We start from the raw sequence: 15,453 nt of genomic DNA, 5'->3' as shown, positions 1-15,453 counted from the left end.
CCAGGCCAATGATCTTGGCCTCAGTCTTCCCATCCGTAACTCAGAAAAAGATGGACTTAAAGTCTTCTAAGACCCTTTCCGACTCCACGGTTCTTAAGAGGGAGCCCGACCAGGGTGTCTAGGCAAGGACTGCACAGATTGCCATAGCAGCCTGACCCGCCCAGGCCCCGCCCTCCTCACAAGGCCCCTCCCCTCCCAGTCTAGGCCCCGCCCCACCCTGGCCCCAGCCCCTCCCTCCCGGGTTGCACCCTTGACCCCGCCCCCGGGGTGTGCGTCCACCGGAAGTTCCGCGGCACTGGCAGCTCACTTCCGCTCGGCAGGTGACAGCCGCGGGGCTCGGAGCGGCCGGCTGCAGCGACGCACCCGTGGAGAGGGAGGCGGAGGCTGCGGACATTTTGCTGCTGAAGCAAGCCGAGCGGTGGCGCCCGGAGCCGTTTGGACTTGCGGGTGAGGAAAAAGGCACCTCGGCGAGACAGAAGAACTGAAGGGGTCCGAGGTGAGGGGTCGGCGGGGTCAGAGGTCACGGAGAGGACGCTACGCTGGAGGGGCTCGAGCCGCGTGTGGGAGAAGATGAAAGGGCTGCGTGCTCATTCATTCACTCCGGCTTGGTGGCCCGGCGTCACCCCGTCATCTGAGGTCCGCAGTCCCCTTTGGAGAGGCCGGCTGGAGAGACTCCTGGACTTAGGCCCCTCCTCCGCTCTGCTTCCCCGTTCCCACTCCGTGACCGACCTGAGGCCTCCTCGTTCAGGGCCTTATCTCTTGGCCACCGCCCCCAAAATGGGGCAAAAATCTAGAAATGGCCTTATGCCGCCCGCCTCTCACCCTTAGGGTCCTCAGGGACAAGTTGACGGAATGGGGACACTTGTACTAGTGCTAACTCAACAAGGATGTCTGTCACTGGTTGTCCAGCCCTTTTTGACTTCGAAGGTCTGTGCTAAGCACTCTGTGTCCTGATCACAGCAGCCTCTGTAAGGTAGCTCCTGTTGCTTTAGTCGTTTTATCCATGAGGGCACGGAGGCACAGGAGGTTAAATCACATATGGAAGGTCATTTGAGTAGTAGAGGCAAAACCAGGCTTCCTATGCAGGTTTCCAGGGGTAAAGGAACCAGGAGCCCGTTTGGGGTCTAGGAGTGATTTGATATATCTGGTCGCCATTATATTGTTTGGATTGGTGTCAGGAGGCCACCTTCTGGCCTCTTGTGTGGTCTGATCTTCACAAGAAGCTTTTGATTCACGTTCATTAGGAGGCTCTTCTGTCGCAGGCTCTTGCTTTCAGTGTTTTGCCTTTCAGGGCAAGAGTCCGAAGGTTTTCCTTACTCTTGGGAACTGTAAAACACCAAATGGGCTATTCATGAAACTAATATCCGGACATTCCCTTCCTCGTGGTTGGTCTCTTGGAGTTACGAGAGGGGAACAACAGGACCACTTAGGGGATCCTTTACCCAAGGTTCTAGAAGAACCTCCCAAAAGAAGGGGCTTTGGCTGTGTTGTGGTGCCTGGGATGAGTAATCTGCCTGGGAGATGGCACAGTGATTTGGTGGTTGGACGGTAACGTTCTCTTCCTTTGTAGACATTTTCTTGCTCCACTTATGCCTTAATTTCCCCGACAGCAACATAAAAAGACTTCCTTCCTACTTCCACTTGAATAATAGTTCATCATTCAACTATAATGAACCAGTGGAGGTTTTCTTGTGCTTTTGAAAAAAGTAGTAAGTAAAAATGTTACATTAGTTGCCTCCTTAAAAAAAAAAAAACAAACAATAAAAAAAGTGGCTCTAGTTTCAGGCTGGCCAGGATTTCATTGTGTCTTGAATTCATAGCAATCATCCTGCCTCAGCCCCCCAACTTCTGGGATTGATTACAGACCTAAGCCACCACACCCAGTTCTTCTATTTATTTATTATAAGCTCTGCAGTCTGTTTTTATTTGGTTTTTTGTTCTATCGAACTCACAGAAACTTAATAGTGTCACCTTATCCCTATCCTTCCAGAGGATAATTGGAGATAGAGCAACTTGTCACAGGTTGTAGGAACAGACCCCGAGCTCAGGACTCTAGCACTCTGCCTAGCCCACCTGTCCCTCTGTTTCTTAGGAACTATCAAGAGGCCTTTGCTAGTGCTAGAGACTCAGACCTTCAGAGTCTTTGTGGCGATCATCTAATGAATGTGGGTTGACTGGCATCTTCACGCTGGGTAACTTGACAGGCTCAGAGGTCCAATGGAAAGACCTGCTCCTGGCTCCCATCCCCAGGGCAGCAGCTTCATAGTAGTGTGGCTGGGATAATTCACTTCAGTTGGGTTTCTATCCTAGTAAAATATGTAGGTATATCTAAGTGGCAGAGCACTTGTCCAGCATTTGCTAGCTCCTGGTTTCCATTCCTACCATCAATAAAAATAAGGCTTTGGGGGAAATGTGGTGGTACATGCCTGTAATCCCAGCCACACATTAAGCTGAGGCAGGACGAGGCCAGCTTGATCTGCATAGTAAGTTCCAGCCAGGGCTACATGAAAAGACCTTGTCTCAAAATAATCATAAGAAAGCACTATTGACCCACCTCCCGTGTCTGTAAGGTGTTAGAGGAGCCTGTCTTGCAGAGCATATTACTGTTGACTCTTAAGCCATGATACCTGCTGGGGCCTGTGTCTGAGGAAGGCTGGCTGCCCCGCAAGGGTATTGCTTCCTTCTCCAGTTAGATCACTAATTGTGAAGGACCACTCCCATTCTTTCTTCTCACTTCACTTCCTAAAAGTTTGTAAGGACAGTTTAGTTGTGGGTGCAGCTGAGCTGGGTTTGTACTTTCATCATTTGCCAGTCATACCCGAGACTTGCATGTCTTTGCTGCTCACTTCCCAAAAACCCTGAAGTCGGGCACCAAAGTCTGAAGTGCTGACAGGAAGCAGGCATGGTTTGTGCTAGGTTTTTACTTTGTTATGTTTCAGATGGTTAAGGGGTACTTATTCCTTGAAGGTATTTATGTTTCTCAATAGGACTTTTTTCCTAAGATACACTGCTGAGATTATCACAAGCCAGAAGAGATATTGTTTTTTTCCCCCTGATCTTTATCACTGTACATAGAGAGGAAAAAATACTCTAGGGAGAGAATATAACCCATGCAGCTGGGGAACCTTAAAAAAAAATACTACTTGGTCAGGCATGATGGCACATGATTTTAATCCCAGCCTTTGGGAGGTAGAGGCAAGCGGATCTGTGAATGTGAAGCCATCTTAGTCTATAAAGCAAGTTCCAAGCCAGCCAGGGCTACACAGAGAAGCGCTGTCTTGAAAAACAAAACCAAAAATAAATAAATCCTACTTGAAAATCTACCAGTAGGTCCTCCTTTCCCTCAGGCTGGACCGCACTTGGCATAGCATCCAGGTCCTTTAGGCTCTGACTTCAGCTGGCTCGCTGGCTGCATTTCCCATTCCACTCTTCTTCCTCCCAGGCATATTCAGCTGCTGCCGCTTCTATAAGCTGCACCCTGTGCTTTGTCTTTGCTTTGTGCTCTTCTCTGCCTGCACCCCACTCTTGCTGCTCTTTCCCAGACGCCTTTGCTGCACTACTGCTTGATGCTTGTCATTTGCTCATTACCGCCATCTTCAGAGACCTGAACTGAGAGCTTTCTAGCGTCTGTGGCAGTAATCTCAATGAGTGCAATTGCCTGTTTACTTGATTTCCTGTAGTAAAGATCTCTTAGTTTTTGCAAGATCTTGTGTGAACTGTGTGTGTCTCCAACATCTAGTGAGGTGTATGGTGCACACAGTCGATGTGTACTAAGGGTTTGGGGAAAGACCAACTGAATGAATATCCCACTGCATTGTTAGGGTTCCCGGTGATGTTATGTGTATCCTCATGTTGTCCCACTGGGATCGGGAGAAGTGTGACTGGTAAAGGAACTTAACTGCTCTGCAGCCTCCATAGCTCTTCCTAGTCACCAGAGTGCCTGAGGGCCTCCAGGGTTCTGGGGAGGAGGGAGTTGGTAAGCCTTCAGTAGTGTTGGCTGATGTCTGCCAAACCGGTGGGTTGGATTCTGCCTGTGTTGACCTGTTTTAGCTTTACAAACCTCTAATTCCAGGATGAATCCTGTTAGCTAGAGGAGCCAAGAGGCTTGACTGTGGTCCTAGATTTTGAAGCTCCCTTGTGTCTTCAGCCTTGGACTGAACCTCTAATAGGATGGTCTTTAAAGATGGGAGACCCCTTCTGGTAAAGGCAGAAGTATGCCTGGTTGACTCTAGAGCTCCCGAGTCCATCAGCTAGGATGCAAGATTCCAATCTGTTCCTCTCAGCGTACCCTGGGTAGGAGATGATAGAATTGGAAGTCATACTTAAAAATCTTTGATTTTGTACTCGTGTGTGTGTGTGCCACAGAGCACCTCTGGATGGCAAACGTCAATTGCCAGGAGTTGGCTCCCTTCTCCCATGGGAGTTCCAGGGATCACACTCAGATTGTCAGGCCTGGCAACAAGCGCCTCTGCCCACTGGGCTGTCTCACTAGCTGTTTTGTTTTGTGCTGAGAGGTAAAGCTCAGGGCCTCATGCTCACTAGAAAGGTGTACCACCACTGACCTATATATATCCCTACTGCTTAAAAGGTTTTTTATAAAAGTTACTTTATGTGTATGACTGCCCGCATATATGTATGTGCACCGTGTGTGAGCTTGGTACTGTCGAAGACCAGAAGAGACCATTAGGTCCGTAGGAGTGGAGTTACAGAGCTGCCATGTAAGTGTTGGGAACGAACCTGGGTCCTCTGTAAGAGCAGCTAGTGCCTTTTGTGTGGGGACAGGGATACCCTTGCCATGGCCTTTGCTCGTGAAAGTGAGAGGACAACTTTTGGGAGTGGGCTCTCTTCTGCCACCATCAGGGTCCCACCCAGGGCTCAAATCAGGTTACCAGGCTTGGTAGCAAAGCCTTCTGTTCCCTGGGTCATCTCACTGACCCTTTCCTCAGAAGCTTTAGCCCAGTGCTTTGGTGTTTAAGTACTTCACCAGCTGTGTCATACACAGGAGTAGACGTGGGCCCTGGACACTTTTAACCACACCCTAACTGCTTTTTGAGCTGGAAAGGCAGTTTTTGTGTGGCCAGCTGTTGAGTCTGCTTGCATCATCTTCATTCACTCATCTTGAACAGTTGAAGTGCTTGAGATTCTGACAGGAGAGACTTCCTAAGTCTAGCATTCATTCATTCATTCATTCATTCAGTGTTATTGAAACCTGCTAGTGTCTGACACTGGGACATGCCAGTAGCTAAACAAGCCAAGCCTAGTTTCTGCCATGCTGTTGCTTTCTCTTGGGAGAAGCAAAAGTAGAAAACAAATGGAATGACTGGAAAACTAATAAGATGTAGGAAAACAGAAGACATAGCAACCAGACCCTGTTAAAATTGAAGTCTTGTCTCAGGATTCTGCTCCACCAGAGTAAAGCCAGGACCCTTACAGTGACTGCAAGCTGTTCTTTGACACTTTGTACTCAGTTCCCATTCAGTCACACTCACCTCAGACACAGCAGGTACACTCCACTTCTGCCCTGTGGTGTAGGCGTGGAACCAGGACCTCATGCTTGCTAAGCTTCCTCCATTCTTAGCCCCAGATGTTCGGTTGGTCTGGCTGGTGTTTCCCATATGACCATCACCCCAAGGAGGGCCTTCTGTGGCCACTAGTCCACTTTTTCAACCTCTTCTCCCCCTGCTCTGTGCTGTACTCCTTTCTTGTTTTTGTTTTGTTTGTTTTGGTTTTTGTTTTTTTGAGACAGGGTTTCTCTGTGTAGCTATGACTGTCCTGAAACTCACATTGTAGAACAGGCTATCTTCAAACTCACAGAGATCTACCTGCCTCTGCCTCCTGAGTGCTGGGATGATGATGATGATGATGATGATTTGCTTCTAAGGAACTGTCTTCAACTCTGTTTATTGTTGTTTTTACAATCTTGCTTGTTCAGAAACAGTTCTCTTTCTTTGATTGCACGTAAACAACTTCCAGTGCATGGTAGGTGCTTGGTGAATGTATGCAAATGTATAAAAATACTGGAGAGTAGCAGATAAATAACTTCTGGAGGTGGTAGATGTAGGGAATGTGTCTTTGAAGTGATGTCACCTAAGCTGATATTTGAAGAATAACTTGGAGCAGCTAGGGCAGGAGAGGATAATCCTGGTAGGATCAGCAAGTACAGACAATGAGAAAGAAACACTTAGCAAAACACCGAGGGCCTGACGTTCTGAGGTCCTTGTAAGACCTTGTGGGCCTGGTGGTGCTCTCATTGTAGCCCAGTTCCCCACCTCCTATAATCTGCTCACTGAGCTTGTAGGAGCAGGTTATTATGACCTGTCTCACTGAAGGAAGGGGCCTGGTCATGTCTCTCCTCATTTAATCTGAGGGTTCCTTCAGGTTAATTCAGGGTTCCCTCCTTGAATGTCATAGTAGGGAGCATAGCCAAAGGCAAACATGGGGCTGGAACATAGCTGAGATCTTCATCTGACCCACAAGCATGGGGTGGGGAGAGGGAGAGAGAATGCACACACTAACTGGAAATGGTGTAGGGTTTTGAAACCTCAAAGCCCACCCCTAGTGACACACCTCCTCTAACAAGGCCACACTTCCTTTAAACTACCACAATTACATATTTATGATTAATTTTTTGTGGGCCTGAGGATGAGTGGAGCCTTGGGTCTTTGCCACTGAGCTCTCCTCTCAGCCCCTTTCTCCCATTTGAGATGCTGTCACCTGGTCATTACCCTGTGCTAGTTCTTCTCGCTAATCATTTTTATGCTTCACCTTCCATTTATTGGCTGTGAAATGGGCTTGGAGGTCTGGCATTTTCCATTTCAAGATAGTCAACAGTAGTTTGAGACTGGTTTACAAAAGTTGAAATTTCCCCAAGAGTTGGGCATTAGTTATCATTAATCATATTGAGCACTGTTTGCTGGGATGTATGGATAAGAGGTGGTGAACAAATCTAAGTTCTAGCTCTCATGAAATCTGCATTATGGAGGAAGAAAAATAGACATTAAAAGTTCTGTTGTAATATGTAATACCTGGAGAAAAAAAATGGGAAAGAGAAAGTGTTCGGATTGATTGAAGAGGTGTACGATTTTAGATAAAGGGGTCAGTCAGCCATAATAGTGCAGACCTGTAATCTCAGCACTTGGGAGGCTGAGGTGGGAAGATCATGAATTTAAAGCTACGCTGGGCCACATAGTGAGTCCCAGGCCAGCCTGAGCTAAATAATAAGACCTGTCTAAGCAGGGAAAGACAGGTCTGGTGATACCTCCTTGAACTCTATGAATTCAAGGCCAGCCTGCTCTACACAGCAAGTTCTAGGCCAGCCAAGGCTAAATTTTAAGGCCCTGATTTAAAAAAAAAGAAAACCCCAACTAATAATAAAAGAACTAACATGGGGCTGGCGAGATAGGTCAGTTGATTGAAGGCACTTATCACCATGCCTGACAATCTGAATTTGATTCTGCTGGCACCGTACATGATATAAGAAGAGAACCATATGGGCAGTAGTGGCACACACCTTTAATCCCAGCACTAGGGAGGCAGAGGCAGGCAGATCTCTGTGAGTTCAAGGCCAGCCTGGTCTACAGAGCTAGTTCTAGGACAGCTAGGGCTGTTACACAGAGAAACCCTGTCTCAAAAAGAGAGAGAGACAGAGAAAGAGAGAGAGAGAACCAATTTCTACAAGATGTCCTCTGACCTCCATATATATACATACATATATATATACATATATATATATGTATGTATATCTTACACTGTGGTGTGTGTGTGTGTGTGTGTGTGTGTGTGTGTGTGAGAGAGAGAGAGAGAGAGAGAGAGAGAGAACTACCCCCCCCAAGAAAAGTGGTCAGAGCAAGCTTCAAGAAGGAGATAACATGAACTAGAGAGATGGCTCAGAGTTTAAGAGCACTGACTGCTCTTCCAGAGGTCCTCACTTCAATTCCCAGCAACCACATGGTGGTTCACAACCATCTGTAATGAGATCTTGTACCCTCTTCTGGCCTGTAGGGATACATACAGGCAAAATGCTATATATATAATAAACAAATAAATAAATAGAAGTAACATATAGGCAGAATGTTGAATACATAATTAATAAATAAGTGAGTAAATAAATAAATAAGTACTGGCAATAGTGGCCAATGCCTTTAATCCCAGCACTTGGGAGGCAGAGGCAGGCAGATCTCTCGGTTCGAGTCTAGCCTGGTCTACAAAGCGAGTTCCAGGACAGCCAGAGGTGTTACACGGAGTAACCCTGTCTCAAAGAACAACAAAAGTAACAGCTGAGGCCTCTGAGTTTGAGGCCAGCCTGGTCTATATAACAAACTCCAGAACAGCCAAGAATGCATAGAGAGATTCTGTCTTAAAAAAAAAAAGAAGGAGAAGGAGAAGGAGAAGGAGAAGAAGAAGAAGAAGAAGAAGAAGAAGAAGAAGAAGAAGAAGAGGAAGAGGAAGAAAGTAACATTTGAGCCAAGATGAGAAAAAGTAAGGTCTAAAACAGAAAGTGATCTGAATTAAAAGCCTTCCTAACAAAGTAGACAGAGTGCCCTAAGGCCCTGGACATAATAGAAACATGCCTATTATAGATTAGAAAAGGAGCCTGTCCTGAGAGGTGGCTCGTTGGTTAAGAATACTTGTTCTTGGTACAGTGGTGGTGCACACCTTTACTCCCAGCTCTCGGGAGGCAGAGGCAGGCGGATCTCTAAGTTCAGTGACAGCCTGGTCTACATAGCAAGTTTCTTCTGGACAGCTAGGGCTACACAGAGAAACCCTGCCTCAAAAAAAATCAAAAAGATTGAAAAAAAAAATTTAAGAAGAGGAAGAATACTTGTTCTTGCAGAGAACCTGTATTCAAATCCCGGCACCCACCTGAAGGCTCACCACTGTTGTCCGTAACTCCAGTTTCAAGGAATTCAACTGATTTACAAGGGTACTACTAGTAATGCACTTGGTACACAGACATACATGCAGACAAAACATTCATACACATAAAATTAAATAAAAAATTCTTCTTTGGTTTATCAAGGCAGAGTTTCTCTGTATAGCCCTGGATGTCCTGGAACTCGCTCTGTAGACCAGGCTGGCCTCAGTCTCAGAGATTTGCCTACTTCTGCTTCTCAAGTATTGAAATCAAAAGAAGAAAATGTCTCCGAGGTGGCAAGGCGGGGCAGTGGCAGATGTCACTTCTGCCAAGGCCTCTGCATCTTCTGCTAGCAGAGTCCACCACACTGACCTCCAAGGCCATCCCTGAACCTTGTACTTCCTTCTCTAACTTATCTTCTCTCTTCTCCGAGTCCGTGTTTGTTTTGTGATGTAGTCTTGCTGTGAAGCCCAGCTCAGACCTCAAACTCTCCATTCCTCTTGTCTCCATTTCCCAAGTGAATCCATTGATGTATTTGGCTCAGTAGAGGCTTTATATATTAAGGAAAAGAATTACTTTTATCAGAAACTCCTTACTACATGGCTGCTTTGTACTTACATGGTGCTCTTCTCTTGGTGTCATGGCCCTGGTTTTACATGGAGAGACCACAACTGTAAACCACTCAGTACTCAGCCTGCTTCCAGCTGGCATTGGTGGTTCACTCTTCTCAAGTCTCTGCCTTGTTATACTGGCATTTAGTGAGCATTTTCTGTGTCACCCATCTTTCCATATCTGCATAATCTTCCCTTCACCTCAGAGAACTTCCCTGATACTCCACCTACCTCAGGATTAGGAGTCTCCTCTGAGCTTTGGTGACAGTTTTTGAAGGGCAGGATCACTCTCCTGTCCTCTGCGATCCCATTTATGGCCTACTGTGTATGACTCCTGTGTGGGCGTAGTCCCAGGTCTGCAGTGGGTGACACTTCACACTGTGCCTGCTGAGTGGATGGCCACAATTCTCCAGAAAGTGTTCCCTTTGGTTTGTGAGAGAGCAGGAATTGTATAAACCTTGTTCTGTAGTCACTAGTTTCTTCTTATTTAATTAACATGAGTATTGTCCCAAAGAAGTCCTTATTAATTTATTCATTTTGGTTTTTAAAAATTATTATTTGAGTTAGTTTTGTTTTGTTTTCTAAGACATGGTCTTGGTCCTGGAACTCACACTGTAGACCAGACTGGCCTTGAACTCAGACCACCTGCCACCTGCCACCTGCCACCTGCCACCTGCCTCTGCCTCCCAAGTGCTAGGATAAAAGGTGTGTACTACTGTGACCAGCTTGTTTGTTTGTTTCTTTAGGTTGGGGGTTGGTTTTTCGAGACAGGGTTTCTTTGTGTAGCATTAGCTGTCCTGGAACTCACTCTGTAGACCAGGCTAGCCCCAAACTGAAAGAATTGCCTTCCTCTACCTCCCAAGTGCTGGTATTAAAGGCATGTACATAACTGCCTGTCATTGTATTTTTTTAATACAGAGGAATGTGGATCTTTCTTGACAGTAGCTCTTTTAAGACATTACTGTGTGCAGATTAGCAGGAACCTGACATGTGGCTTTGAAATGAGGTTCTTGATGCTCACTGCTTGCTGATGAAGGGTTTTTTTGCTTGCATGTGGTACTCTTCTACCTTTGGGTCCTTTTCATTTTGAAACTTTTAATTACTATGAGCTTCAAGAGATTGCTTTGATTAATCAGTTCTCATCCAAATCCCAAGAGACCCACAGCTTGGCAAGCTTATCCAGACAAGCTTTTACTAGGCATGTTACCAAACCTGCTGTTCCTGCTGTTTCAGGTAGATAGATGGGCTGTAAAGTAACCTGCTATTCAACATCTGAGGAGCTCTGCAGGGATATGTGACAGCCTGTACCCTGTATCCTGTACCCTTTAGCTTGACCTGCATGCATGCATTTCTACCAGGACTTCATTCAGAGAAGAGTATTTGCCTCCTTGGTTAGAGTGGGATGTGTGACCTGTTGGGGTGTTGGCACCATCATTTTCCAGCTGTGTCACTGCAGACAAATGCCTTACTCTCCTGGCTTGTTTTCCCTAACTGTGAGCCTGTGATATTATTAAAATCGTCACAGATATTATAAAGACAGAATTTTTTTAAGTTATATATTTTTATTACATTTATTTATTGTGTGTGCCATGACAAGTATGTGGAAATCAGAGGAGAATTCCCTTTCTCCACCACGTAGGTCCTGGGGTTCAACTCAGTTTGTCATGCTGAGCCAACTTGCCGGCCCCCTTAGGACTAAGGTTAAAACTCCATGTGGTTTCTTGCCTACAGTGTATGTCTGTTGGTCATACTTCTTTAACCACCATCTTTGTTATGCATTTCATGCCAAGCTTGAGGAACATGAAATATTTTCTCATAGTTGTTGAGCTCACTTTGAATGAGCCTGTCTGTCTGAATCTGGTGACCACATTGTCTCAGAGAGAAAGTCTAAAGTCTACTTGCTGTACGGATGACTCACCTTTGCGTCTTTGAGTTGGCCGTACCAGTTTCCGTACCTTTAAAGTGAACGTTTACACTTACCTTTTCCTTTTTAAAAGACTGGGCAGAGGATGTCCACAACTTCTTGGTAGAGTGCTTTGTAGGTATGACACTAGGTGCTATCACCTACATCACCAGAAAAAGATAAATAAGATAAAAGTTGCTCAGACAGGGAGAAGTGCCTGGAATCTGACTCAGCCCCATGGAGAGAGGGTCACAATCAGGCAGGGCATAGCACAGGGAGGATATCTGTGAAATAAACCAGTATCTCTGTCCCTGAGACAGCTGAAAGAGTAGAACATATGTAATGACCAAAGTGTGGTTTTTCTGTTTAAGGTAAAGGAAAAATGGCAGCTACAATCTAGCCCCTCCATTGTGTGTGTTTCCATGAGTTTGCTGGTGCATGAGTGTGTGGATACATGCCTGTACTTGTGAAGGCCAGAGGTCAGCTTTGTAATGATCTAGATAAAATGGCGCAGTTTCCTGAGGGAGGCAGCGGGCCACAAGGGGCAGCTGGGTCCCAGGCGGGTGGGAGGCAGTGGGTGAGAGACCTCGGCAGGTTGGCGGGGGCAGCCAGTCCCACGAGGATCCACGTGGGTGAGAGACAGAGACCTTTACGCACGTACGCACGCATGCCATGAAGAGTAAGTTTGGATATAGTTTACTTAGTAAAAGGGGAGGGAGAAGGAGAGGAAGCCTTAGCCACCTCTTCTGAAGAGACACGGGGACAAGGGGGGGGGGAAGGAGTGAGGAGGGAGAGGGAGGGAGAGAGGGAGGGAATTGGGGGAGAGAGGAGAAGCTAGAAGCTAGGGGGAAAAGAAAGAATGCAGGCTGGAAGAGGTGGGATAGCTGCCTCCCTCAGCTGCTGTCCATCTTGATTTTTGAGATGGTCTCACTGGCCTGGAACTCACTAATTAGTCTAGTTTGGCTGGCTAGTAAGGTTGCACCAGGAATCTGTCACAAGTGCCAACCACCAGTTTTTTATGTGAGTTTTGGAGAACTAGGGTCCTCATGCTTGTTTGATAAGCACTTTACCAAAATTGAGCTTTCTTCCTGGCTGAAGAAAACCTTTTTCATTCTCTCTCGTTCATAGCCTTCCCCTTTCTTTTTGTTTCTGAGACTGGGTCTCACTATGAAACCCAAGCTGACTTGGAATTCATGATCCTTGTTGCTCATCCTCCAAGGGCTGGAATTACAAATATGCACCTCTTACTAACTAAGTTGCGACTGTCCTTGAGGTCCGAGTCTGCGTAGTAGGTTTCTGAACAGCTGTCATCATGGAAGGGTTTAATGGCTGAAGTCCCAGAGGACCATTTTCCCTGCTCAAATACCTGTGCCTTCAGAGATGGTGCTGGCACCTCCTTAAATGATTCTTCTCTCTTTCCTGTTTGTTTGGCTGACCAACTCCCTCATTAATTCAAGTGCCCTCACTGAGCCACACACTGCTAACACGGCCATCCTCAGAGCTTTTCAATGCAGAGATTGGACAGCTCTAACAAGACAACTGCCCTGGAAGGAAGGAAGTCCCACCCCTGCAAGGTTTGGCCCTTTGGAGGATGAAAACACTTTCCTCCTCAGAGTGTTATGGTTTTCCTTCCTACTGAGGACTTAATAAACTGAGCACGTGGTACACACATGTAATCCTAACACTCAGCTGAGGCAAGAGGATCATAACCTACGTAATGAAGTCCTATGTTTTAGCTAATTTTCCATTGCTGTGGTAAAATACCATGACTAAAAGCAACTTGGAAAGGAAAGGTTATTTTGGTTTTACAGCTCCACACCATAGTCCATTGTGAAGGAAGTAAGGGCAGGAACTGAAGCAGAAGTCACAGAGCAATGTTGCTTACTGGCTTGCTCAGCCTGCTTTCTTATATACCCCCAGGACCACCTGTCCAGGGGTGGTACCATCCATAGTGAGCTCCATAGTGAGCTGGGCCCTCCCACACCAATCCTTAATCAAGAAGATGCTCTACATACTTGCCTACAAGCAATCTAGGAGAAGTAGAGAAAGGCATTTTCTCAAGATCACTTCTTCCTAAATATGTCTAGGTTTGTATCAAGTTGACAAAAAAAAAAAACAAGAACAAACAAATAAAAACAAAACAATCAGGGCATTCTGTCTTAAAAATCCAAACAAGGCCTGTGAGATGGTTCTGTGGATAAATGCATTGGCTACCAAGCCTGATGAACTGAGTTCGATTCTTGGAATCCACGTGGTGGAAGGGGAGAACCAGCTCCTACAAGTTGTCCTCTCACTGCCACACTGAAGCTGTGCGTGTACATCCTCCACCCCAACACAGACAAAGAAAGAAAGGTAAAAATGCCCAAATAAACGGAAAACTAATAAGGTGTACTGGCTCTGGCTGACTACTGAAATTTTCCCTTCTTGATCCCTTATATTATGCATTTACAGTGATCACGTTCGATTTCCTTTTATTTGACACCAAAAAAACATCCCCTAGTGGGGAAATGACTACTTTGTTGAGTGGCAAATCAGAACATTTGAATGTGGGAGAAGTCTGTTCTGTTTTTCTGTTGTCTTGTTTTGCTTTTGTTTGTTTTTTATTTATTCTGTTTTGGGTTTTTTTGGTTTTTTTTTTTTTTGGTGTGTTCTGAGACAGGGTTTCTCTGTGTAACAGTCCTGGCTGTCCTGGAACTCACTCTGTGGTCCAGGCTGGCCTCGTACTCTCAAAGATCCGCCTGCCTCTGCCTCTGCCTCTAAGGGCTGGGATTAAAGGTGTTTGCTATTACCACTTGACCTGACTGGTTTTCAAACTGCACTGAACTATGGGCTTCCAGGGGTCCCTGATGAGGGGGAAAACCTGAGACACAGTTTGGTGAGTTGGGATCTAGCCCCCCAGCCTTCCTTCTGTCGTCTCAGTTCCACTTTCACCTATTGTGTGTGTTGGGGAAGAGGGTCTGAAGTTCTTTGACAACTGAAAAATATAAGGCCAGAGTTGGGAGATTTACTTTACTCCCAGGGCCACACAGCTGTTTGTATAGCAAAGCCAGACTTCTGGCAACTGTCTTGGAATTGACTCAGCCTTGCTGTGTTTGTTGAAAGCTAACTGCAAAGCCTTCTGTTCCTGGTCTGTCTGGTACTTGTCACGGAGTATGATTTGTTGTGAGTCCTTGGTTTTGTAACTTCCTTGGGAACCTGTCTTTTCATTCACTGAGTGAGCCAACATTTGGTAAGCTCCTGGAATGTGCCAGGCACAGTGCCAGTCACTGATTTGACATTGTTAAAGAGAACAGATCCCAAATTAGAGGCATGAAGAAGGCTGTGGAAGAGGTTGGAGATATAAGTGAGTTCAATGCTGGGAGGCCTGTGTCCCTCTGGATACAGAGGAAGGAAGCTTTCTGGGGCGGGAGAGTTAAAGCTGAGGCTAAAGAATGAGCTTATTGATGGACTAGCATTTGGGATAAATGTACCAATCAATCTAAACTGCTTTATGTTTAAACAGGTAATGTGAATAAACAATACATTTCTATCAAAGGGTAAATGGAGAGTCAGTCTCACACCCCATTCATTAATCAATCACCTAGATTCCTTTTTGGAAGAAACTACTGATAACTTTTCTGTCCTTTTAAGGCTAGTGGATGTTGGCTGGGCAGTGGTGGCAGTGCACACTTTTAATCCCAGCACTTGGGAAGCAGAGGCAGGCAGATTTCAGTGAGTTCGAGACTAGCCCAGTCTACAAAGCGAGTTCCGGGAGAGCCAGAACTGTTACGCAGAGAAACCCTGTCTTGGGGGAGGAAAAAAAAGATAGTAGATGCATTTGCAAACTTTTAAGATACTTGTTTTTTTATTAATATTCATTTAAAATAATGATACTAGCATACTTCATATGTTTTGCATTTTGCATTTCCATTTACTGTCTTGGATAGTTATGATAAAAGCATGTTGGGATGGAGAGAGGACTTGAAGGAGCATTGACTCCTCTTCCAGATGACTCAGGTCCCACATGGTGGTCACAACCATCTGTAACTACAGTTCCAGGAGATCCCACACCCTTCCCTGGCCCCTGCAGGCACCGGGCATACACA

General features: G+C 45.9%; 1 protein-coding gene across 3 annotated transcripts in view; it reads left to right on the top strand.

The window, feature by feature from the left end:
- The first annotated feature begins 297 nt into the window (after positions 1-297).
- Ap1b1 (adaptor related protein complex 1 subunit beta 1) overlaps positions 298-15,453 on the top strand; it is a 53,502-nt gene continuing 38,346 nt past the window's right edge. For 2 of the 3 annotated variants that reach the window (XM_048449900.3, XM_048449898.3), the window contains exon 1: positions 298-447. The gene's annotated coding sequence lies outside the window, so the exon portion shown is untranslated. Of the gene's footprint in view, positions 497-15,453 lie in introns of all 3 variants that reach the window. The other variant, XM_085692092.2, reaches the window with a different exon arrangement.

This window comes from Myodes glareolus, chromosome 8, assembly GCF_982192425.1.
Source record: "Myodes glareolus chromosome 8, mMyoGla1.1, whole genome shotgun sequence".
Lineage (NCBI taxonomy): Eukaryota > Metazoa > Chordata > Mammalia > Rodentia > Cricetidae > Myodes > Myodes glareolus.
This window is presented reverse-complemented; position numbering and strand designations above follow the sequence as displayed.